The sequence below is a fragment of the Dama dama genome, chromosome 15, assembly GCF_033118175.1.
Source record: "Dama dama isolate Ldn47 chromosome 15, ASM3311817v1, whole genome shotgun sequence".
Taxonomy (NCBI): Eukaryota; Metazoa; Chordata; class Mammalia; order Artiodactyla; family Cervidae; genus Dama; species Dama dama.
In genome coordinates, this window is record NC_083695.1 from 61,806,392 (window position 1) to 61,832,991 (window position 26,600).

A 26,600-nucleotide genomic window follows, 5' to 3' on the forward strand; every position below is an offset into this window, starting at 1 on the left:
TTTGCAGGTATACTGCCGGTATTCAGGTCTGACCTCTGCAGGTGCTATAACTCCATGCCACCATGACATGGGCACTTGGCATGGCCCAGTTGATTCAGATCATGAAGGTGGAAGAGCTCACAGCCAGCAAAGTGGCACTGACTGGTAGTCAAGCAGCTTCCCAAGTCCAAGATCAAGTTCCCACTGGCCCCTTGGGTCCTGCCCAGCACAAGCCACACTTATCAAGAAGCCCAACACCTCCTTTTAGATGCAAGGCCCTCCCCATCCCTGATCAAGCCAAATAAATTCCTTGGGGGGAAAAGAACAAAATATGCTCTTCACCTGGGGAATATGTAAAAGAGAGATCTGAAAGGGGGGTAGGGACTAGTTGAATGTATAAGGAGGGATGAAAGTTCCAGGTAAAGTGGGAAACATGTGTTCTCTTGTTTTCAGAGAACTGTGTAGTTCATTTTGAACGATGTCCCATCCAAAAGAAGTTTTATTTGTATGTTCTTCAATGCCATTAAAGGGACAATTTTCAAAAGTCACACAAAGGCAGTGGTTTCTGGTTCATTAAGATGTTTTCTTCTCTCTGTACTATTATTGCCTTACCCAATCTTGCAGAATACTGTAGACCACTTTGAATGATATTGTTTTAACAGAAGCCTAATAGAGTACCCGCCCATTTCTCAGTGAACCCGTTCAGAGTGAACTGCTCAACCGTGAAAGTAGACTCCTGGCAACCTGGTTTGTGATAGATGATCCTGGGCAACTATAAACCAGATCCAGTGAGACAGCTGGCTCAATTTGAACCAATCAGATTCTCTCCTGAAAATTAAGTTTGGCAGCTAAGGAGCTGCTCGTTATTCTCAGGGTACAGCTGGAACGGAGGGACACTTAACCACAGAAGCTGAGAGACTTTTCTTGCACTAAACAGAGAAATGAAGAAATAGAAGAAGAAGCAGAGGGGCAAGGAGATCCAGGGTCAAGGAAGCATCTAGCTCCAGAGAGAATGAGAGAGGTCAAAGGGTGCCTTAGTTCCTGACGGGAGCCGGGCAGGGGATCAGCTGTGTTCCTGCCCTTGGGTTCTGAGACACAGCAAGGCTATCCTTATATGTTCTCTGTTCTCCCACCAGACCATTCTAAAGTGAATTCAAATGAATCTCATTACATGCAAAAAAGGGTTCAAAGACAAGATAATGAATGTGTGCCTTTGTTCCCTAGAGGGTCAGTTGGTAGCTACATCATGCTCAAGCAGCAATGTTACAAGACCTCAAATTAAGATTATTCCCTGCTCAAAATGCATGCTTGCATGCTTATGACTTGGCAAGCTTTCTTCTGAGTCTCTGTAAAGTCCTGGTAAATCTCAGTCAGCTGCTGCCTGCTCCTTGTTCCCCAGTAGGTTAGGTCGGCAACTCTTGCATCCTCATACTATCCTGCTCAAAGCACAACAGGTAAGTAAGACCTCCAACACATGTGGATGCAGTGGTGCACAATATGGACCGGGTCTCTACCTACCTAGAGCATTCAGCTATTGGGCATCCACACATGCAATGTTCAGTCAGGTCCGACTCTTTGCAATGCGATGTACTGTGGCTCACCAGACTCCGATGTCTGTGGGATTTTCTAGGCAAGAATACTGGAGCAGATTGCCATTTCCTCCTCCAGGGGATCTTCCTGACCCCCAGACTGAATCTGCATCTCCTGTGTCTCCTACACTGTAGGCAGATTCTTTACCACTTGGGCCATCAGGGAAGTTTCCAGCTATTGGGGGACACAGGTAATTCAACAGAAAATTAAACTGTAATTCCAATTAAGCGCTGTGTAGCCATCGGAAAGTACAGCTTGCCAGAGAGACGCACAACAGGGGTACCTAATGCAGTCAGGGAGGGGTGGAAGAAAAGTGATTTGTCAAGATAGAACATGATTCCAAAACAATCAAAGGTTTTGCTTACACAGGGCTACTGTGTACCATACCTCTTCCTAAACACTGTTACGTGTATGAGCTCATTTAATCATCACAAGTCTATGTGGTAAATATTATTATTAGTCCCATTTTATAGATGATTCAAATACACCATAGAGAGATTAGTAAGCACGCCTAAGGACATACATTTAGTGGTAGAGACAAGATTCAAACCCAGGCAGTTTGAATAATGAATGTTAGTTTATTGATTGAACAGCTACAAACTAGAGAAAGTATAATGCTTATCCCCCCATCCTCTCCATTACCACCCCTGTTGGTCATTCTTATTTTTAAAATGTAAATACCTTTAGGCTTTGAAATGTGCATCTAGTGTGACCCATCTGTATATGCAGAGTCAACATCAAGATTTTAAAAAAGAGCATTTCAAGGCAATTCTGCCCCCTTATCACACTCCAGATAATACTGAGTAGCAACCACATTGTAACCAGCAGTGACCTCTACACATCAGGGAGCAGGAAAACAAATTGGATCCTTTCAAGGTTGCACCAGCTGCCAGCTGAAACCACCCTATTGGAGGGAACTCTAAAGGGCAGTTGCTGGGTGACAGAAGTAGCTTGTTGACATGCAGTGCTCCTTTTCAGGAAAATCCTCCCATGCAGATATTTATTTCTACATTTTTTCAGATTGATTTTGTAGTTGCATCAGAAAATGATTGTTCAGTTATTTTATCTAACAAAATGTACTGCAGCAGTTATTTGTGAAGCTGCTGAGGGCTGAACCAACTCCAGTATGAAAGTGAAATTGCCATAGTTTGAGTGATTTCTAGCTATACTATATTGTATTAAAAAAAAAAGAGGTTTATTTTTTTTTCAAAGATACAAAATGTGTTTATAATTAATTAACAAAACTAAGAATTCTTTGGAAATTCTTTTATTTGTTTCTGTTCTTCTTTCCTTCTGGCTTTTATTCTCCCCTCCTCTTTTACCTCATTCTATACCACTCTTGGGCCTCTGGTGGCTCAGTCGGTAAAGACTCTGCCTGCAATGTAGGAGCCCCAGGTTTGATCCTGGGTGGGGAAGATCCCCTGGAGAAGGAAATGGCAACCCACTCCAGTATTCCTGCCTGGGAAATCCCATGGATAGAGGAGCGTGGCGAGCTACAGTCCATGGGGTCACAAAGAGTCAGACACGGCTGAGCAACTAAACCACCACCACACCACTCTCAGCAATTCTCTGTTCATCTTCCTTCTGGAAACTTTATAATATTTAAGTAACAGATACTGGCCTGATTTGTGCATATGAACTTGCAGAGAAATGATGGGTCTGTTTTGAGCTAATCTCTCATTTCCCTTGGTATTAACTCTGTGACATCATTAGGAATATTCACAAACATCTCAGTGCTCCCATTTCTTGAACATGGTAGGCCTGCACCTCCGTCCATGGAATTTTCCTGGCAAGAACACTGGCAAGAACACAGGGCATCTTCCCAACCCAGGGATTGAACCCAAGTCTCCTACATTAGCAGGCAGATTCTTTACCACTGAGCCACCAGGGAAACCCATAATGGTATTATTCAGTCATAAACAGGAATGAAGCACTGATACATGTTACAACATAAATGAAAATTGAAAACAGTGTGCTAAATGAAAGAAACCAGACAAAAAAGGCCACATATTATATGATTCCGATTATATGAAACACACAAAATAGGCAAATAAAGAAAGCAGATTATGATTGCAAGGTGCTGCAGTGAGAGTTGATGGAGTAGGGAATGAAGAGTGACTGCTAAATGGATGTGCGATTTCCATTTGGGTTAATGAAAATTTCTGGAATTAGATACTAGTGATGGTTTCACAACATTGTAAATATACTTAAGGCCACTACATTGTACACTCTGATTAAAATGCTGAATTTTATGATATGTGCATTACATCATAATTTAAATATATGTATGTTATATATATTTATAAATTATACACACATAGGAGTTTACATATGGAACATCCATCAACCTGAATGATTACAAAAAGACAGAAAAATAAACTTTTGTTGTGTTAAGTCATTTGTTTTAGCAGCATAACCTAGCCCATCCTGACTGATGTAAACTAGTTCATTGCATTTGGTTCACCTAATCTTTTCTTAAGCCTCCTGTGTGTCAAGCACTAGGGAAGCAAAGATGAAAAGTCTCAGATCAGCAAGGGAGATAAACATACTAACCAAAAGATGCTCTTCAGTATGATAATCCCATAATAGAGGTGGATTAGGAATTACAATGAAAGCACAAAGGCTGAAATGGCAATTTCATCCTGGAAACTCAGAGAAGACTACCCACGAAGGAGAAGTTTGAATTACATTTTAAAAGATGTGTAGATATTTGCCAGATAGAGACAGGGAGAGGTTCATCCCAAGTTTGATGGATGAATTTACCCTCTGTACAATGATATAGATATGAAACAGCTTTGCACATGGCAGGAAATGGCACTGATTAGATAATAAGATATGAAGCAGTGAGTACTAGAGATGAGAGGGAGAACTTGGCAAGTGGCTGGAGTTTGAACCTAATATTATAGCCAGTCCTTCCTTACCATACCACTCATGATGTACATGGAAAATGAATACACATATGGATACCAGGGTAAAAGATTGGGGCTGCTTGTGGCTGGCTGGCCACATACATAGCCATGTTTGGCATGTCTTAATTCATTGTAGCACACATCTTTCAGGAAGCTCTATTATGGGCAATGGAGTCTCACTGAAGATTTTTTAGCTAGGAAGCAATATGATAAGATTTGCATTCTGAATCATGACATGGAAGATGGGTTAATATGAAGAATAAGACCGAAGTCAGGGCCAGTGTGCAGTAAGAGGTAACCTGGCTAGTGGTAGAGGCGCTCCTCTGGTTCTGTGGCTTATGCTTTGGTACTAGAGACCGAGACTGTTCTGGTGACGGGGACCTCTGTGGCGATGGCTGAGATTCTTGCAAGAGTAGCAGAGGACGGTCTGGAGGAGAGGATTCTAGTTAACCCAGGCAGCTGGAAGGTGAACGCAACAGACACAGAATATACTGTAGGGGGAGCTTTTCAAGATCAAGCTCTGAGCTTTACGTGTGGGAGCACTGACTCCAAGACCCTAGACTACCAGAGAACTAACCCTCAGTTCAGTTCAGTTCAGTTCAATTCAGTTCAGTCACTCAGTCGTGTCCGACTCTTTGTGACCCCATGAATCGCAGCACGTCAGGCCTCCCTGTCCATCACCAACTCCCGGAGTGTACTCAAACTCATGTCCATCGAGTCGGTGATGCCATCCAGTCATTTCATCTTCTGTCATCCCCTTCTCCTCCTGCCCCCAATCCCTCCCAGCATCAGGGTCTTTTCCAATGAGTCAATTCTTCGCATGAGGTAGCCAAAGTATTGGAGTTTCAGGTTCAGCATCAGTCCTTCCAATGAACACCCAGGACTGATCTCCTTTAGGATGGACTGGCTGGATCTCCTTGCAGTCCAAGGGACTCTCAAGAGTCTTCTCCAACACCACGGTTCAAAAGCATCAATTTTTCGGTGCTCAGCTTTCTTCACAGTCCAACTCTCACATCCATACATGACCACTGGAAAAACCATAGCCTTGGCTAGATGGACCTTTGTCGGCAAAGTAATGTCTCTGCTTTTTAATATGCTATCTAGGTTGGTCATAACTTCCTTCCAAGGAGTAAGCATCTTTTAATTTCATGGCTGCAATTACTGTCAGGAAGCATTTAACAAGAGGCTTCCTGTGTGCTCTTTTGGATCTGTCAGGAACCCTCTGGCCCTTATTGATTCCTGAATATTCAGGAATTAAGAGGAGAGGCATGCCTTTCCCGGGGCTGAGGAATCCAGGCATTTCTCATTACAGTGATAAGTGCCCTCTTCCTTTTTATGAGCCAAATGGTAAAAGGTGATTGTTTGCAACTCTCTCTCTTTGATAGGGATCATCTTATGTTTTGTAAGTCTGAAATTTTAATCTTTGTCTTTGCTGAGAATAACCACCCTGTAAGACAGTATATATGCCCACACCATGTTGATTAAAACACCTTTGCTCCATCAGAGCTTTGGTCCCCGTGTCTTTCTTTCTTTCCTTCTATTCCTTCTTTCTGTCTTTCTCTCTCTCTCTCTATTTCTGGCTAATTCCTTGGAGTGCGGAGGCCCGCTGAGCTCACTTTCTTGCCCGAGCTTCTAAGACCCTCTAGAGAAGGCGCACTGTACCTTCACCCACTCGAGAGGGTGCCTGGTGCCTATGTGCAGCAGCGCGAGCCCTAAGAACAGGACTCTATTGGCTTTCCACGTAAACCAGGGGATACCAGCCTCTTTCTCTCTCTCTTACTCTCCGGGCCACCAGGTTCCAGTCCATTAAAGGACCAACAAGCGCTATCAGCCTCTTTCTCTCTCTTACTTTCTTATCGTCGACTCCAGACCACCAGGTTCCAGTCCATTAAAGGACCAACAAAAGGTCATATATGATAAGCTTACAGCAAACATTATTCTCAACGGTGAAAAACTGAAAGCATTCCCTCAAAGAGCAGGAACAAGACAAGGGTGTCCACTTCTGCCACTATTCAACATAGTTCTGGAAGTCCTAGCTACAGCAATCAGAGAAGAAAAAGAAATAAAAAGAATCCAGATTGAAAAAGAAGTAAAGCTCTCATTGTTTGCAGGTGACATGATACTGTACATAGAAAACCTTAGAGATAGTATCAGAAAATTACTAGAGCTAGTCAGTAAATTTAGCAGTTGTAGGATACAAAATCAATACACAGAAATCACTTGTACTTTGATATACTAACAATGAAAAATCAGAAAGAGAAATTAAGAAATCAATCTCATTCACCATTGCAAAAAAAGAATTAAATATCTACAAATAAACTTACCTAAGGAGACAAAAGAACTGTACACAGAAAATTACAAGACACTAATGAAAGAAATCAAAGATGACATAAACAGATGGAGAGATATTCCATGTTCCTGGGTAGGAAGAATCAATATTGTGAAAATGACTGTACTACCAAATGCAATCTACAGATTCAATGCAATCCCTATCAAATTACCAATGGCATGTTTCACAGAACTAGAACAAAAAATTTCACAATTCATTTGGAAACACAAAAGACCCCAAATAGCCAAAGCGGTCTTGAGAAAGAATAATGGAGCTGGAGAAATCAACCTGCCTGACTCCAGATTATACTACAAAGCTACAGTCATCAAGACAGTATGGTACTGACAAAGAAAGAAACCTCAGAAATATAGACCAATGGAACAAGATAGAAAGCCCAGAAATAAACCCATGTACCCATGGTTACTTTATTTTTGACAAAGGAGGCAAGAATATACAATGGGGCAAAGACAGCCTCTTCAATAAATGGTGCTGGGAAAACTGGACAGAAATATGTAAAAGAATGAAATTAGAATGCTTCCTAACACCATACACAAAGATAAACTCAAAATGGATTAAAAACCTAAATGTAAGACCAGAAACTATAAAACTCTTAGAGGTAAACATAGGCAGAACACTCGATGACATAAATCAAAGCAAGATCCTCTATGACCCACCTCCTAGAGTAATGGAAATAACAAAAGTAAACAAGTGGGACCTGATTAAACTTAAAAGCTTTGCACAGTAAAGGAAACTATAAACAAGGTGAAAAGACAACCCTCAAAATGGGAGAAAACCATAGCAAATGAAACAACTGACAAAGGATTAATTTCCAAAATATACAAGTGGCTCATACAACTCAATGCCAGAGAAAGAAACAACCCAATGAAGAAGCGGGAAAAAGACCTAAACAGACATTTCTCCAAAGAAGACATACAAATGGCTAACAAACACATGAAAAGATGCTCAACATCACTCATTATTAGAGAAATGCAAATCAAAACTACAATGAGATATCACCTCACACTGGTCAGAATGGCCATCATCAAAAAGTCTAGAAACAATGGATGCTGGAGAGGGTGTGGAGAAAAGGGAATGCTCTTGCACTGTTGGTGGGAATGTAAATTGATGAAGCCACTATGGAAGATGGTATGAAGATTCCTTAAAAAACTAGGAATAAAACCACCATAGGACCCTGCAATCCCACCTCTAGGCATATACCTCGAGGAAACCAAAATTGAAAAAGGCACATGTATCCCATTGTTCATTGCAGCACTATTTACAATAGCTAGAACAAGGAAACAAAAAACTCAATGTCCATGGACAGATGAATGGATAAAGAAGTTGTGGTACATATACACAATGGAATATTACTCAGCCATGAAAAGGAATGCCTTTGAGTCAGTTCTAATGAGGTGGACGAACCTAGAAGCTATTATACAGAGTGAAGTAAGTCAGAAAGAGAAAGATAAATATCATATTCTGACACATACATATGGAATCTAGAAAAATGGTACTGAAGAATTTATTTACAGGGCAACAACAGAGAAACAGCCATAGACAGTAGACTTATGGACATGGGGAGAGGAGAGGAGAAGGTAAGATGTATGGAAAGAGTAACATGGACATTTACATTACCATATGTAAAATAGATAGCCAACGGGAATTTGTTTTATGGCTCAGGAAACTCAAACAGGGGCTATGTATCAACCTAGAGGGGTGGGATGGGGAGGGAGATAGGAGGGAGGTTCAAAAAGGAGAGGATATATGAATATCTATGGCTGATTCATGTTGAGGTTTGACAGAAAACAGCAAAATTCTGTAAAGCAATTATCCTTCAATAAAAAATAAACTAATTAAAAAAAAAAGACTGAAGTCAGGATGATCTTGGAGGAGGCAATGCAATAATCCTGAAAAAGATGGCAAGGGCTAAGTCAGCATAGTGGCAATGGGGATAAAGATAGTGGACAAATTTAAGACATAGAATTAACAAGCATTACTGATTGATAGGATGTGGAGGGTAGAGGAGGAGAAAGAGTCTCAAATGGCTCCCAAACTAAGTGAATAACTGTGGCTCCAGTGGATTGGGAAAGAGAGGTAGGGGAGACCTGTGAAGATTGGAACTTGTAGCGCTGATATGCCAGCAGAGGTATTGGAAAGGTAGTTAAATACTAGGGTAGTTAATTATGGGCTCAGAGAGAAGACTGGAGTAGGGCTAAAGATATAGTGGTCATGGACAGGTACATGTGTTAATTAAAGCCAGGGGATAGATAAACTGGTTGAAACAGGATGTAAGTGAAAAATGAAAAAGGCTGAGGTCATTAAAGCAGAACATAGAGGAAGTAAAGCCTATGTGAATGAAACTGGCATTTCTTTGATGCATAATAGGATCATTTCAATTGACTGAACACTGAAACCCTTTGAAAAGGATGACTCTCTTTAATCTTTCTAAATCTGTCTAAATGTAAAGGTGCCTCTGGGAATTCCAGAAGAGGTCCACTAATAAAGGCTGAAGACTTTTGTGAAAATTGAATGTCTAAAAAATAAATATCATATAAAGTAATTTTAATTAAGTCATAGTTATGGCTCTCTCATATTACAACACTATGTTGTGCTTTTGTTGTTGTTGTTTAGTGGCCAAGTCAGGTCCAACTCTTTGTAGCCCCAAGGACTGCAGCCTGCCACGCTCCTCTGTCCATGGAATTTTTCAGGCAAGAATACTGGAATGGGTTGCCATTTCCTTCTTCAGTTCGTGGGGGGGGGGACTGGGGAGGGAGGGCTTGGTCATTTGGTACCAAAATAAGTCCTGAGACTAAGACATACAATGACCTTATGGCATGGCTATTTGAAGCGTGGCCTAAGCAGGGGCGGTATTACCAACACCTGCTAGATTCTGACAGGCAGAATCTCAGGCCCCACTCCAAAGCTGCTGGACCAGAATCTGCATTTTAACAAGGTCCCCAGGGATGCACATGCACATTGACGTATAAGAAACACTGCCTTGAAGCACATACACACACTCACCAATACAAATCTAGTGCCTCAGCCGATCTGCACTTTCATCAAATCATCGAGAGGTGTGATAATTCTTCACCACAAAGGCTGCCCTCAATTTTGGCTGCCTCCAAACTTTTTCAGAGAATAGAGCTCACAGGGAACAGACCCAGAGGATATGCCCCAGTCTTCACCTTCACTCTGCATAGGTAGGTGGGATTAAACATTAATTCTTTGGGACATATCACTGGTTATGGAGTCAGAAGCAACCAAAAAGACCACACAAGGGAGAAAATATACTTAAAATGTGATTTGGCCAAGTATCAGTTCAGTTCAGTCGCTCAGTTGTGTCTGACTCTTTGCGACCCCATGAATCGCAGCACGTCAGGCCTCCCTGTCCATCACCAACTCCCGGAGTGTACTCAAACTCATGTCCATCGAGTCGGTGATGCCATCCAGTCATTTCATCTTCTGTCATCCCCTTCTCCTCCTGCCCCCAATCCCTCCCAGCATCAGGGTCTTTTCCAATGAGTCAATTCTTCGCATGAGGTAGCCAAAGTATTGGAGTTTCAGCTTCAGCATCAGTCCTTCCAATGAACACCCAGGACTGATCTCCTTTAGGATGGACTGGCTGGATCTCCTTGCAGTCCAAGGGACTCTCAAGAGTCTTCTCCAACACCACAGTTCAAAAGCATCAATTTTTCGGTGCTCAGCTTTCTTCACAGTCCAACTCTCACATCCATACATGACCACTGGAAAAACCATAGCCTTGGCTAGACAGACCTTTGTCGGCAAAGTAATGTCTCTGCTTTTTAATATGCTATCTAGGTTGGTCATAACTTGCCTTCCAAGGAGTAAACGTCTTTTAATTTCATGGCTGCAGTCACCATCTGCAGTGATTTTGGAGCCCCAAAAAATAAAGTCTGACACTGTTTCCACTGTCTCCCCATCTATCTCCCATGAAGTGATGGGACCAGATGCCATGATCTTAGTTTTCTGAATGTTGAGCTTTAAGCCAACTTTTTCACTCTCTTCTTTCACTTTCATCAAGAGGTTTTTTAATTTCTCTTCCCACTTGCTGCCATAAGGGTGGTGTCATCTGCATATCTGAGGTTATTGATATTTCTCCCCGCAATCTTGATTTCAGCTTGTGCTTCTTCCAGTCCAGCGTTTCTCATGATGTACTCTGCATGTAAGTTAAATAAGCAGGGTGACGGTATACAGTTTTGACATACACCTTTTCCTATTTGGAACCAGTCTGTTGTTCCATGTCCAGTTCTAACTGTTGCTTCCTGACCTGCATACAGGTTTCTCAAGAGGCAGGTCAGGTGGTCTGGTATTCCCATCCCTTTCAGAATTTTCCACAGTTTATTGTGATCCACACAGTCAAAGGCTTTGGCATAGTCAATAAAGCAGAAATAGATGTTTTTCTGGAACTCTCTTGCTTTTTCGATGATCCAGTGGATATTGGCAATTTGATCTCTGGTTCCTCTGCCTTTTCTAAAACCAGTTGAACATCTGGAAGTTCACGGTTCACATATTGCTGAAGCCTGGCTTGGAGAATTTTGAACACTACTTTACTAGCGTGTGAGATGAGTGCAATTGTGCGGTAGTTTGAGCATTCTTTGGGATTGCCTTTCTTTGGGATTGGAATGAAAACTGACCTTTTTGACCAAGTATAAGCAAGACCAATCACTGCCATTTGTAAAAACTGTTTACCAAATGTGCCCAATGACCTTGCAAGACAAACTTTGGATTTCTGCCTTCAAATCTCTAGGATGAAAATGTAAATAGGTTCCCTACTTGGAACTTAAGAAAAAGTGGAAAAAGCTTTTTACTCTTAAATCTAACCTGTAGTTTTGGTAAAAGAGAGAGAACTGGTCTTTAAGCACTGAGGGACTTGGAAGGCGCTTACTGTGGGCTCCAGACTCTACTTATCTTTCTAGGTTTGACTGAAGTGTCCCATCCTTTGAGAAGTTTTCTCCCAAAATCACCTTGCCGGGGTTCAGCCTCGGCAGGATCCAGGGGGTACCCTCGGGATGAACGGCGTCAGTGAGAGAAGACACGTGAGACCAGCCTTGATAGGGCTAAGTCTGCGAGGGAGAGAGAAAGAGAAAGAGAGTGACCAGACGGGGGATGCAGCAGAGTCTGGCAGGGTCTGGCAATGCTTTATTTTTTACCATGGCTTTTATACCCTAAATTAGTACATTTCTAAGGGGAAGATAGTTTAACATTACATCAGCTTGTTCTTCATGAAACCAGGGTGTTTTCTGCATACTTCTTTGTTTATGAGGGTCTTGTACATTATCTTCTGGCCTTGGGGCCTATTAACATTTTATGCAAGTCAGGTGAATGTAAACCTATTTTCTGTTTCTCTGGTGACCTTAACTGAAAGGTAGCAGTCTCATAGGGCAACAGTACAGAGTAGAAGCATAACCTTGTTAACATAAAAATTAATCCTTCTGCAGAAGTTGTCAGTTACGTTTATCTAAGAAGTTTACCCCACACTGACTCTGTGACTTTGGTGAGGCAGCCCCTGCCTAGCACTCCTGGGTGATAATTAATGACCGTTTCATTGTTATCACACTAGGGCTAAGCTCTTATTTTTCTAGATCTATAACTATATTAACAATGGTTTCTATAACACAACCTTAGCACATTAAGAGCAAAAACACAGCAAGCAAATGTTAACCCAATAACCACCTTTAGAATAATTTTTCTTATGTTTTCTAATAGGACCCCTTCACCCCCCAAAAAGGCTCTATGTCTATTAGGGCCTTTATATGATCAGGTTCTTTATGCTGTTTTATGATTAGGGTATTATAAGCAGTCATGCATATTAGTACCAAGGGCATAGACGCATTTGCCAAACAAACTAAAATACCAGCAAAGAAGTTTAAATTAAAACACTCCTTTCACCCTGGATAATCTCATAAAATACCACCACCCGGGAAACTTATTGATTAAAGTTCTAAATTGATTCTTATTTGGAAAGAGATCAGGGAAGGCCTTCTGCCTGTGTCACAGAAATTAGGGAGTAGTCTATTGAAGCAAGCATCAGAAAGACAGATATCATCTTTAAGGTGAGCACTGGGGGCAGCTTTTCAGAATCCCTGAAAACCTGATCTGCCTTGCCTGTCAGGTTTTGTCCTTGTGACCTTGCATGGGAGGGATCTCGTGAGCTGGCCTTTTTGGAATCCCTGAAAACCTGATCCGCCTTGTCTGTCAGGTTTTCTCCCTTATGACCTTGTCATGGGTGAGATCTCATGTGCCAGCTCCTGGCAGACTGAAGTGTCCCATCCTTTGAGATGTTTTTCCCCAAAATCACCACTCCTTATTCTGGTTCTCATGGGATTTTCCTTAGACTTCTAGAATGGTAGGATAACTTATTTATTAGGAAGCCAGGCTTTGCTGCCCGACTATATGACTCTAAATTCCCTCCTTTGTCTATTAACATTACTAGCTGGGTGACTTTGGCCAGGTAACTTTCCTCCACAGCTGTCAGATGGAGAAATCTGTATCATAGGAGGTTTTTGTGACGATTACATGAGACAATGCATATAAAAATGACAGTGCCTGGCACATAACAAATAACCAGTGTTAGCTATGATTATTAGCTATGATTATTTGCAGAGTCTGGCTTCAATTAGAGTTGGTTGTATGTATGTCTGCCTTCCTCGCTAGACTGTGAGCAAACTCTTTACACCCCACATCTGGCATAGGGACTTACAAATGGAAGATACAATGTTTGTCAAATGGGTTTGAAGGTATGCCAGGAAGAGGAAAGCGAGGGTGCTGGAAACAAATTTAATGTACTTTATGATTTTATCCAGTTCAGGGGTTAATAGTCAGCCACCTGTTGCTCTGGCTAAGCATGAGAAAATCACTATGGGAAAAGAATAAAAGCAAAATATAGCAATACAGCATAACCCAAATAAAAGTACATCGGGTTCATCCGTTGAGGTTGTCATGCCCTACTAAGCTAAGAAAAAACATAGTGTGGACTTTGGAATGCCAGATCAGCGCAAATTCAAAACACTGCTTGTGCACACACTAAGATGTTTTCCCAAGGCATATGCAGGTCTATGACCTCTAGCTAGGTGATAGCCCTTGCACAAGAAAATAACAAAGATAGTCTAAAGTAATCAATAAAATGGGAGACGTGACAGGGGACACAGGAGGCTGACTTCATCGTAACACAACAGATACTTTCTGCTTGCCAAGACACTAAATAAAAGTGATGTGGCTCCGAGGAGAAGGGCTCTTGACCCAAGAGGTCTTGAGTCCCCTGACCCCATCTTTAAAACTTTAATTCTGTCTCTAGTTTCTTTTTCCCAAACTGTGTGTCGACCACCTTCGATCCCTACCTGTTGTGCTGGCTGCAGCAAGTGGCGCCCAACGTGGGGCTCTTGAAAGTTAAGGATCGCTGTGAGCCAAACTGAAGTTGAAACATCAGTGCACGGTACTGAAGAAGAGTGGGGTGAGGCCTCTGAAAATCCCCCTTTGCAGTAAATAACACTCTCAGGCATTAAAACCGGGGTTAAATATAGGAAATTCAGAAAACTCGGAACCATACCGGCTGTATTGTTATGGGGCCAGGGCCCAGGCGGGTCGGTGAACGACAAAAAAAATTAGTGAGGGCCGGCTATTGGAGCTTTTACAAACCATTGAGAAACATTGCCCATGGTTCCCTTCTCTCGGTACTTTAGATTTAGGAACTTGGGAGTAGGTAGGTAGTAAATTAGAGAAGCTTTTTGCAGGGGAGAGCCCTTGCCTGTATCTATCTGGTCAATTTGGACATTGATAAAAAAATCAATTTTAGAACCTCTTTAGACTCCAGAAAGCTCAGAAGGGAGTGAGGATGAAGGTAAAACCCAGTCAAAGGGAGAACCTGAATACACAAAGCCAGAGGGCGTAGAACAAAAAAAAAACGCAGGAGACTCTTAAAGCTACAGTTCCTTCTGTACCTTCCTTTGGGGAGGACGAATTTTCTTTATCTCCTCTTCCTCCCGCTCCTATCTTTTTTTTTTTATTTTTATTTTTTTTATTATTAATTGGAGGCTAATTACTTCACAACATTTCAGTGGGTTTTGTCATACATTGATATGAATCAGCCATAGATTTACACGTATTCCCCATCCCGATCCCCCCTCCCACCTCCCTCTCCAGCCGATTCCTCTGGGTCTTCCCAGTGCACCAGGCCCGAGCACTTGTCTTATGCATCCCACCTGGGCTGGTGATCTGTTTCACCATAGATAGTATACCTCCCACTCCTATCTTAACAGCTGGAGTGACTCAAGCTTTTCTTTCCTTGTCATGGACAGCAGTTCTGTCACCCCTCCAGAAAGGTATTTGTCAGACTCGACAGGAGGGTGACTTGGAGGCTCTGACTATGACATGTCCAAGGACAATACATGAATGAGTAGCTCCTGGGAAAGATCCTAATAATCCTAATGGGGTATATGAGGCTGTACACAAACAGATTCCCTTTAAAATACTAAAGAAACTTAAGCAAGCTGTTCAAAATTATGGAGTAAATTCCCCTTTTACCTTAGAAATAGTGCAGGGACTAGCTGAGGGTTCCCATTTGATTATGGTGGCTCATGACCAAGCCAGACAGATCCCCATCTCTTTAGATCAATTAATAGGCAATGGAAATTGGGGGAGAACTCAAGATCAAGTGCTTATGGAAGATCAGCTATAGAACAGGTGAGGGGATACTGCATAAGAGCCTGGGAGAAAATAGAGGTTAAAGGACAGGTTTTCTTTAAGCGAAGACCTCACCTGCCCAGAGAGATAATCTCTGCTGGGACAACTTCTTATCAGTCTGTCCACCCCTGTCATCAGAGCCAATTTGAACATTCACTGGATTAATTTTTAACTATGAAACTATGACTACGAAAAGGGAGATGACATTTTTGATACTGAATGGCCATGATATTCTTTAAACTCCAAAGAAAACTGGTTAAAATTAAGTCTTTTTGAAATTGCAAAACTGGTTCTTTTTGCACGTGCAATTAAGAAAAAGCTGGCTTGTTAAAATACTTCTTTGGAGCTCCAATTCTGTTCGAGAAACAAAAACAGGCCGGGGAAAAAAACCTAAGTTAACTCTTATCATGTCCTTGGGATACACAGCCCACTCTATCTGGGACTCCAGCCATGAACAAATTGGTAGAACTCAAACCAAGAAAAAAGAAGGGGCAAAGAGACATTTTAAATATCAAGCAGAAAAAAAGAGACATTTTAAATATCAAGCAGAAAACTATGAGATCTCTGTCTATATGTCTGTCTAAATTTATGTGTATCTCAGTGTGTGTCTTTGTCCTTGGACAAAATTGCTAAAGGCTGATTGGTCAATGAGCTCTATTTAATTGGCCTAAAGAGAAGTAAGTGCTTATGAATCAAACAATTCTAAATTCAAAAAAATTAAAATGAATTTCAGGCTTGTGTGAACTGGGAAATATTCATTATTGAATTGATACCTGGTATTAATGTTTATTTATTGACTTCGTGAAGATACTTTTGCAAATGACATAGCTTTGAGTGATTTATATTTACCAATCTACAGAATGATGTTATAAAGTACAGTTCACAGTTGCTAAAGGAAAGTAAGGTGTGTTTTTAATAAAAAGGTATAAGGAATGGAATTACATTCTCTTAAGGAAAAAGGAAGTATATCTGAACTTACAGGTGGCTGTTATCTGAATGGGAAAATAGAGTGATGAATATAAAAGTGTAAAAAAAGGTTTGTGGCAAGTAGAAGAGAGTTTTGTGCATGACACAAGTTTCTTAAGACATTAAACTGCCTTTGAAATCTTTTATTGTTATTTTGACTAAATGAATAACTATTGTTTCAAAATGAATATAAGCTGGTACCAATCTGGAATTTTATTTTCTCTTCCTGTTAAAAAAAGACAAAGTCTTCCTGGTATGTGACTTTTGATAACAGACTATGTAAATTTCTTAGTCTTTAAGTGATTCATACTTGTTTTTAAAATCTTTTGTTACTTTGATAAAATGAATGAGTGTTGCTTCACAATGATCTATGAAGACGATGACACACATGGACAAAGCACATTCTGCTTCTACAAAATTAACTCCTCATCAGGAAACTTAAAATGGAAAAATGGCTATAAACCAAACAGCTGGGGCTATGGGAAATCCAAGATGGCCACTTGGCTTTTCCTGGCTCCCTGACAAACCTCACTTTTATTTGATAGGGTAAGCCTTTCCTGGCTGTAGGGTTAATATCTCACAATGGAAAAAAAAATGGTTAAAATACATTTTCTGCAATTTCCAGTGATCAGGGCACCCACTTTGCTGGGTCGTACAGACACTGGCAAAAATTTCATGAGCTTTCTGGAGACTACCACGTTCACTGACATCCTTTGTCGTCAGGCAAGGGTCACAAAACAAAAGGATTGGTTATATGAGATTGAACAGCTAAATATGACTACAATTTTCATGACTTTTTGTCTGACATATTACTGGCTTCTAATCTTTGTTTTCAGATATTAAAAAACTCTTCTCCTCAGGTCACTGATGGTTTAAAATAATTTAGTGATTTATACCTGTGGGTAAAATTAAAACATTTTTCTTTTCTCTCTGTCTCATCCCTCCAGAAACTGGAGATGTTTGGGTTCTGAACAGTCTCATCAAGGTACAAAAAAGACTGTCTCCAGACATACACAAAAATCTCAGAGTATACTGGGGAGCCCAAACTCATATAGATGAGGAGATTAACAACAGGTTGGTGGATTTAGAAAATGCAGTGCTTCTCTTAGGAGAAGAAGTACAAAATCTTAAATTACAAATACATTTAAAGTGTGACTGGAACATTACTACTTTTTGTGTGACACGCCCAGGAATATAACTAATCTAAACACTCCTGGGAAAAGGTTAGACAGCACTTGCAGGGCCATACGGCTGACAACTTTACTCTAGATATTAAAAAGCTACAGGCAAAAATCATTGGCATGCAGCATGCTTCTTTTAGACCATTACCAGGTGCAGATAGACTTCAAGGAATACAGAGGGCCTTAACTCATTGAGTCCTCTCAAGTGGATCAAAGACATCGGAGGTGATCTCACTGAACACTAGCTATGTTTTGCTGTTTCACTAAAATCTGCTGTTTAGTCCTCAGATGCACACGAAAAACCCTCCGAGAACTAATGAAGAAAGAAGTTGCGAGATCAACATATCTTCTGCTACAAAAACACTGGCACTTTGCTACAAAAACAAAAGGGGGATATGCAGAGGTTAATAGTCAGCTGCCTGTTGCTCTGGCTAAGCCATGAAAAAAAAATCACCATGGGAAAAGAATAAAAGCAAAATATAGCAATACAGCATAACCCAAATAAAAGTACATCGGGTTCATCAGTTGGGGTTGTCATGCCCTGCTAAGCTAAGGAAAAACATAGTGTGGACCTTGGAACGCCAGATCAGTGCAGATTCAGAACACTGCTTGTGCACACACTAAGATGTTTTCCCAAGGCATATGCAGGTCTATGACCTCTAGCTAGGTGATAGCCCTTGTACAAGAAAATAACAAAGATAGTCTAAAGTAATCAATAAAATGGGAGATGTGACCAGAGACACAGGAGGCTGACTTCATCATAACACAACAGATACATTCTGCTTGCCAAGACACTAAATAAAAGTGATGTGGCTCCGAGGAGAAGGGCTCTTGACCCAAGAGGTCTTGAGTCCCCTGACACCATCTTTAAAACTTTAATTCTGTCTCTTGTTTCTTTTCCCCAAACTGTACATCAACCACTTTCGATTCTTACCTGCTTTGCTGGCCGCAGCAATCCAGGACCAACCTCTGTGGTGCTTGTTTTTCTTCCATTTCCAGAGCACATTGTCTCATATGAGGTTGGTTGCTGTGAAATGGGGCTGGCAGGACACTGTTTCTTCAACCAGGATGTTCTGTTCAGCAATATGAGGTTGTGCTATGAGGCATCTGAAATCTCCAGTTTGGTCCTGGGCTGGAAGGGGAGTGGAGGGCTGAAGTTCAGCCAGAGCTGGACTGGCTAAACTGGGCACCCTAGCTAGCATAGGGTCACATCAGCTCTGAGCATCTCAGTGTATTCACTTAGAGGGAGGTCTTTACATACTGCACAAAAGAGCTGTTTGTACCAGCAGGACTCCCCTGCAAACTCAGAGGTCCCCCTGGAAACCAGACTACTGACACTTGGATGAACATCAACTAAAATAATGTTGGTTTGCTTACTAAATATTTATTGAGCACCCATTATGTGCTAAACACTGTGCCTGACACTGCCAGAAGTGAATAAAGAAATTACAGTCGGGGAAGGTTGGGAAGTGATGCAGAAAGCAGGAATGTGGACAGGTATGACAAGTGCCACCTTAGGTGTGAGGGCGAAGGTGGTAGAAACATCCAACAGATGGCTAATATAAGGCTCAAAGGGTTGGAGGAGGCTTGGATGAGGGACTCACCACCAAGATGATGGAGTGATCATCATTGAAGGAGTGATCACAACAGCTAACATTTGTTAAGCACATACTGTATACATCCATCCATCCCTGTTCAGAGAGCCCTGCATGAGAACCCTCATTTAGTTCTTACAACACCCTATGAAGTAGATAACATTATTCTCTCCATTTTACAGATGAGGAAACATAGGCTCACAGTAAATGGTGGAGCTGGATTCAAATCAAAGCAGCTTGGTTCCAGACTAAAGGGGGAGGAAAGAGCCAAATCAGCCTTCAAGGCAAGGGCAAGTGCTGTGCAACAGCATAGAGGGAGGAAAGATGCTCCCCAAGTCCTTTGAGGAACTCAAAGTGTCGGGAGGTGGGAACAGGAGTTCTGAGATAACACAGCTCCATCTGCAGGTTAGAAGGGAAACCAGAGGCAGGGGACAGTCTGCTGTTGACTGTCGATAATTAACTGTGTGACTCCTGTCATCTAACCCCTCCTGGCTTCAGTCTCTCCCTTTTGTAAAAGACAGTAATAACAATACCTGGGCTCTACCATAGAGAACGGCTATGGGTGTCAAATGGGAAAAATGCATGTAAACTTGATAGAAAAATGCAAATTCCTTCCCAGACTTGAGATTTCATCAGTATCATTTCCCCAGTAGCTTCAAAGATTTGCAAACCCTAATCAACAGCGTCAGGGCAGTAGCAAGAGACTTTGAAGTAGAGCCACAGGGTGGGGAAATAGACCCTCATCCTGTGTCCATCACTTGCATCCAAATTCACCACTTACTGTGTGATGCCAAGGCAAGCTACTCTCTCACCATCTCAACTCCATCATCTGGGCAATCGGGCTGATGATAGCATTCACCTTATAAGTTGCTGGGAGGAATAAATAGCACTTGTAATATGCTTAGGACAGCTCCCAGCACAGAGGAAAGACAAAACCATTAACAGCTATCATTTTTAACATCATTAAGAACTCTATTGGCTACTCACCCCATTCCTCCACATTCTATGTGATAAAAACACATGCAGATATTAGAAACCAGAGCTGATGAAGGTTTGCAATCCTACACAAGTGCACTGCTCTGGACATTCTTCCGGGCTCCCACAGGCTGGCAAGCAGCTGGCTCTCCATGCTGTATGTCCTGGAAGAAAATGCCCCAAAGAGGTAAAACACAGAGATCAAACACCATTTGTGCAAACCAGGCTGCTCTCCTCATTTTTAGACAGAATCTAAATATCTACTTTTGTATCTATTCCTCATTAGATGGTGAAATTCTCAAACGTGTCCTGGTGTCTAGCCTGGTACCGGCACGTAGTAGACAGTTGATAGATGCATGTGAATTCATCTGAATTTGAGCTTTAAAGCTCAGTATATAGAGAGTATGATAACATTTTTTGAAACTCCAGTCTAATAATATCTCCAGGGTTTTGCAATGGAAATACATTAAATGGGCAAAGGATACTATAGTTCTAAATGTGGCAGTGTTCCCTTGTAATAGTCGATAATTATACATCATATATTCATATAATGTTATACAAAGAACGAAATGAGCCAATAAAACTACATATGCTAACAAGGATGAATTTCACAAACATGATACTGAATGAGAAGCCACACAAAAACAAGTGCATACTGTATAACTCCAATCATATGAAGTTTAAAAACAAGCAAAACTAATGTATAGCTTTAAAAGTCTGGGTATTGATTATCTTTGGAAGGGGTGTACTGATGGGGAGGAGGCACAAGAGAGACTTTTGAAGAACTGGTTACATTTCTTTCTTTTTAAAAATAAATGTGCTTTTTAATTTTGTCAAGTACATTTTTCTTTTTCCTTTTATTATTTATTTATTTTGGCTGTGCCTCATGGCATGTGGGATTTTAGTTCCCTGACCAGCAATAAAATCCATACCCTCTGAAGTGGAAGCACAGAGTCTTAGCCATTGAACCATTAGGGAAGTCTCACATTTCTTGACCTGAGTATTATTTTCATGGGCACATTAAATTTGTGATCATTCTTTGAGGCATACACTCATGATTTGTGCATTTTTTCCTGTATGATAGTTATACTTCAATAAAATATGACTTTACAAAAATAATTATGGCACATGATAACTAATCACATTAAAAAAATCATCTCCCCAAGTAAGAACAGGGTATTCAAAAAGTAGCTGAACCCACACTAGTCAACCAATAAGAAGTGACAGTGAAAGGTAAAACCTGATGGATTTCAGAAGGTGTATAGACTTGGTTGGTATATTGGCTGAAGATTCAAGGTGTTGTTAACTATATATCTGCATGGGAACAAAACACAAAGTGGCCGTGCAGTTTGATAAGACTATCTCAATTTCTAAGCTTTCAGTGTAACTATCACCAAATGGACCTTCATTTTATTAGATCAAAACTCTGAGGATAGAGGACTTCAACTTCAGCCTGTGATGCACTAACTGATACTATCCCCTGCCATAAACAAAATACTGATAAATACAGACAAATCAATAACCTCAGATATGCAAATGACACCACCATTATGGCAGAAAGTGAAGAAGAACAAAAGAGCTTCTTGATGAAAGTGAAAGAGGAGAGTGAAAAAGTTGGCTTAAAGCTCAATATTCAGAAAACTAAGGTCATGGCATCCAGTCCCATCACTTCATGCCAACTAGATGGGGAAACAGTGGACACAGTGGCTGACTTTATTTTTCTGGGCTCCAAAATCACTGCAGATGGTGATTGTAGCCATGAAATTAAAACACACTTACTCCTTGGCAGGAAAGTTATGACCAACCTAGACAGCATATTAAAAAGCAGAGACAAAAAAAAAAAAAAAACAACAACAAAAAAAAATAAATAAAAAAAATAAAAAGCAGAGACATTACTTTGCCAACAAAGGTCCGTCTAGTTAAGGCTATGGTTTTTCCAGTGGTCATGTATGGATGTGAGAGCTGGACTATAAAGAAAGCTGAGTGCAGAAGAATTGATGCTTTTGAACTGTGGTGATGGAGAAGACTCTTGACAGTCCCTTGGACTGAAAGAAGATCCAACCAGTCCATCCTAAAGGATGGGTGTTCATTGGAGGGACTGATGTTGAAGCTGAAACTCCAATACTTTGGCTATCTGATGCGAAGAGCTGACTCATTTGAAAAGACCCTGATGTTGGGAAAGATTGAAGGCAGGAGGAGAAGGGGATGACAGAGGATGAGATGGTTGGATGGCATCACTGACTCAACAGACATGGGTTTGGGTGGACTCTGGGAGTTGGTGATGGACAGGAAGGCCTGGCGTGCTGCGGTTCATGGGATCACAAAGAGTCGGACACGACTGAGCAACTGAACTGACAGACAAATATTTAAAACATCTATTTTTAGATACTGAACAACAAGCTTCACAAGACTATAATCTCTGAAGGAGGGAAACAAATGAGGTAAGTCCTGCAAATGCCCCAGCTTTAAAGGCATTTAGATCCTGGCATAGAGGAGGAGAATCCAAAACAGAAACAGACTTACAGATGTAGAAAATAAAATTATGGTTACCAAAGGGGAAAGGGAAGGGGGAGGAACTACATTATAAGATTAACCGATACAAAATGCTATACACAAAAGAGATAAGTAACAAGGATTTACTGTATAGCTCAGAGCACTATATTCAATAACTTATAATAATTTATAATGGAAAATAATCTGAACACTCACACACATATATATATAACTGGATCACTTTGCTGTACACCGAAATCTAACACAATATAGTAAATCAGTTCAGTTCAGTTCAGTCGCTTAGTCATGCCTGACTCTTTGCGGCCCCATGAACCGCAGCACGCCAGGCCTTCCTGTCCATCACCAACTCCCGGAGTTTACCTAAACTCATGTCCATTGAGTCGGCGATGCCATGTAACCATCTCATCCTCTGTCATCCCCTTCTCCTTCTGCCTTCAATCTTTCCCAGCATCAGGGTCTTTTCAAATGAGTCAGCTCTTCGCATCAGATGGCCAAAGAATTGGAGTTTCAGCTTCAACATCAGTCCTTCCAATGAACACCCAGGACTGATCTCCTTTAGGATGGACTGGTTAGATCTCCTTGCAGGCCAAGGGACTGTCAAGTCTTCTCCAACACCACAGTTCAAAAGCATCAATTCTTCTGCGCTCAGCTTTCTTTATAATCTAACTCTCACATCCATACATGACTACTGGAAAAACCATAACCTATATTTCAATTTAAAAAATGAATAGGGAAACAGTGATTTGTGAAACAAAATGAAGCAGTCTAACATTTGCATAAATGTAGTCTCAAAGATTAGGGAGGTAGTGTAGTGGTAGGGAGAAGGGCCTGAGAAAATATTTGAAAAAATAATGGTTGCTAATTTTTCTATATTTGACGAAAATATCAACCTAAAGATCCAAGAAACTTAATGATCCTCAAGCAGGATAAATACAGAGAAAACTACAAATTACACAAACAAATACTGATGAAAATCAATAATAAAAAGTTGACAGGGAAAACAAGGGCACAGAGATAAGAAAATCACTGATGTCTCATCAAAGAAAATACAAACCAAAAGAAAATAGAATAAGATCTTCAAAGGGTGCAAAGAAAAAAAAGCAGCCAACATATAATTATATATTTAACAAAAAGACCCCTTAAAAGACATGTTGCAAACAAAGAATAAGAGACTTAGTTGCCAGTAGATATGTTCCTCATTTTTTAAAATTGAAGTATAGTTGATTTACAATATCATATTAGTTTCAGGTGTACATAGAGTGATTCAAAATATTATAGATTATACTCTATTTAAGGTTATTATAAAATATTGGTTATATTTCTGTGCTGTAATTATATCCCTGTAGCTTATTTTACACATAGTAGTTTATATTGGAGAAAGGAATGGCAACCCACTCCAGTATTCCTGCCTGGAGAATTCCATGGACAGAGGAGCCCAGCAGGCTACCGTCCATGGGGTCAGAAAGAGTCGGACACTACTGAGTAACTAACACTACACTACGCTAGTAGTTTGTATCTCTTAATCATCTACCTCTATCTTGCCCCTCCCCTTTCCCTCTCTCCACTGGTAACCACTCCGTTCAGTTCAGTCGCTCAGTCGTGTCCGACTCTTTGCAACCCCATGAATTTTGCGACCCCAGCTCCTGGGGCTTACCCAAACTCATGTCCATCGAGTTGGTGATGCCATCCAGCCATCTCATCCTCTGTCATCCCCTTCTCCTCCTGCCCCGAATCCCTCCCAGCATCAGGGTCTTTTCCAATGAGTCAACTCTTCGCATGAGATGGCCAAAGTATTGTAACACTAGTTTGTTCTTTATATCTGTGAGTCTGTTCCTGTTGTGTTATATTCATTCATTTGCTTTATTTTTAAAATACACATATAAGTGATATCATACAGTATTTACGCTTCTCTGCTTGACTTATTTTACTAAGCGACAGAGGATGAGATTGTTGGATGGTATCATCGACTCAGTGGTCATGGTTTGAACAAACTCCTGGGGGTAAGTGAAGGACAGGAAAGCCTGGCGTGCTGTAGTCCATGGGGTCACAAAGAGTTGGACACAACTGAGTGACTGAACAACAACAACAAGATTCATAAAGTCTGATTCAATCAATCCACTATTATGTCAATCATTTCCAATACCTTCATGTCCATCTATGTTGTTGCAAATGCCAAAATTTAATTTTTTTTAATGCTGAGTATCATACCTCTCTTTCTATATATATGGAGGGTTATATCTATCTATCTAATCTATCTATTGATAGATTAGATAGATAGATAGGATTACTATATAGATATATCAGTATACTATGAACACTGGGGTATATATATCTATATATATCTTCTACTTAGTATTTTCATTTTCTTTTGATAGATACCCAGGACTGGAATTGTTAGACCATATAGTAGCTCTGTTTTTAGTTTTTTGAGGAACTTCCGTACTGTTTTCCATAGTGGCTGCACCAATTGACATTCCCACCAACAGTGTACAAGGGTTCCTTTTTCTAAACATATTGCAAACATTTGTTATTTGTGTTCTTTTTGATGCCAGCCACTCTGACAGGTGTGAGATGATACTTCATTGTGGTTCTGATTTGTACTTTTCATGATTAGCTATGCTGCACATTTCATGTATCTGTTGGCCATCTCTATATCTTCTTTGGAGAAATGCCTATTCAGATGTTCACTCCATTTTTTAATTGGGCTGCTTTTTTTTTTTTTTTTCTTTTTTTTGAGTTGTATGAGTTGGTTTTGTATTTTGGATATTAACCTCTTGCTGGTCACATCATTTGCAAATATTTTCTCCCATTCAGTAGGGTATTTTTTTTTTTTTTTCATGTTTTGTTGATGGTTTCCTTTGCTGTGCAAAAGATTTAAGTTTAATTAGGTTCCATATGGAGAAGGAAATGGCAACCCACTCCAGTATTCTTGCCTGGAGAATCCCATGGACAGGGGAGCCTGGTGGGCTGCTGTCCATGGGGTCACACAGAGTCGGACATGACTGAAGCAACTTAGCATGCATGTATTGGAGAAGGAAATGGCAAGCCACTCCAGTGTTCTTGCCTGGAGAATCCCAGGGACACAGGAGCCTGGGTAGGCTGCCATTTGTAGGGTCGCACAGAGTCGGACACGACTGATGTGACTTAGCAGCAGCAGCATCAGGCTCTATATTTTTGCTTTCATTTATTTTGCCTTAGGAGATAGATCCAATAATATAGTGTTATGATTTATGTCAAAGAGGGTGGGCTTATCATATATGATCTCTATTATGCTGAAGTATGTTTCCTTTATACCCACTTCATTGATTCAACATCATATATGGATGTCGAATTTTGTCAAAAGATTTTTTTCTGTATTTATTAACACGATCATATGATTTTTATTATTCAATTTGTTAACATGTGGATATTGACCTATCCTGGCATACTGACCTATTCAGGAATCCTTGGGATAAATTCCACTTGATTACAGTGAATGATCCTTCTAATGTATTTTTGAATTCCATTTGCTGATATTTTGTTGAGGATTTTTGCATCTATGTTCATCAGTGACACTGACTTGTATTTTTCTTTTTTTGTTATATATTTGTCTGATTTGGTATCATGTTTTGGTTTTTAGTTTTATTGACATTTTTTTATTGCTTTTTAATCTCTATTTCATTTAATTTCTGCTCTGATCTTTATGAATTATTTCCCTCTACTAACTGAATTTTGTTTTCTTTTTCTAGTTCCTTTAGAACTAGAAAGTTCTAGTTTCTAACTAGAAACTAGAAAGTTACATTGTTTAAGATTTTTCTTTTTTCCTGAGGTAGGCTTGTTTTACTACAAACTTCCCTCTTAAAACATCCCAGAGATTTTGGAT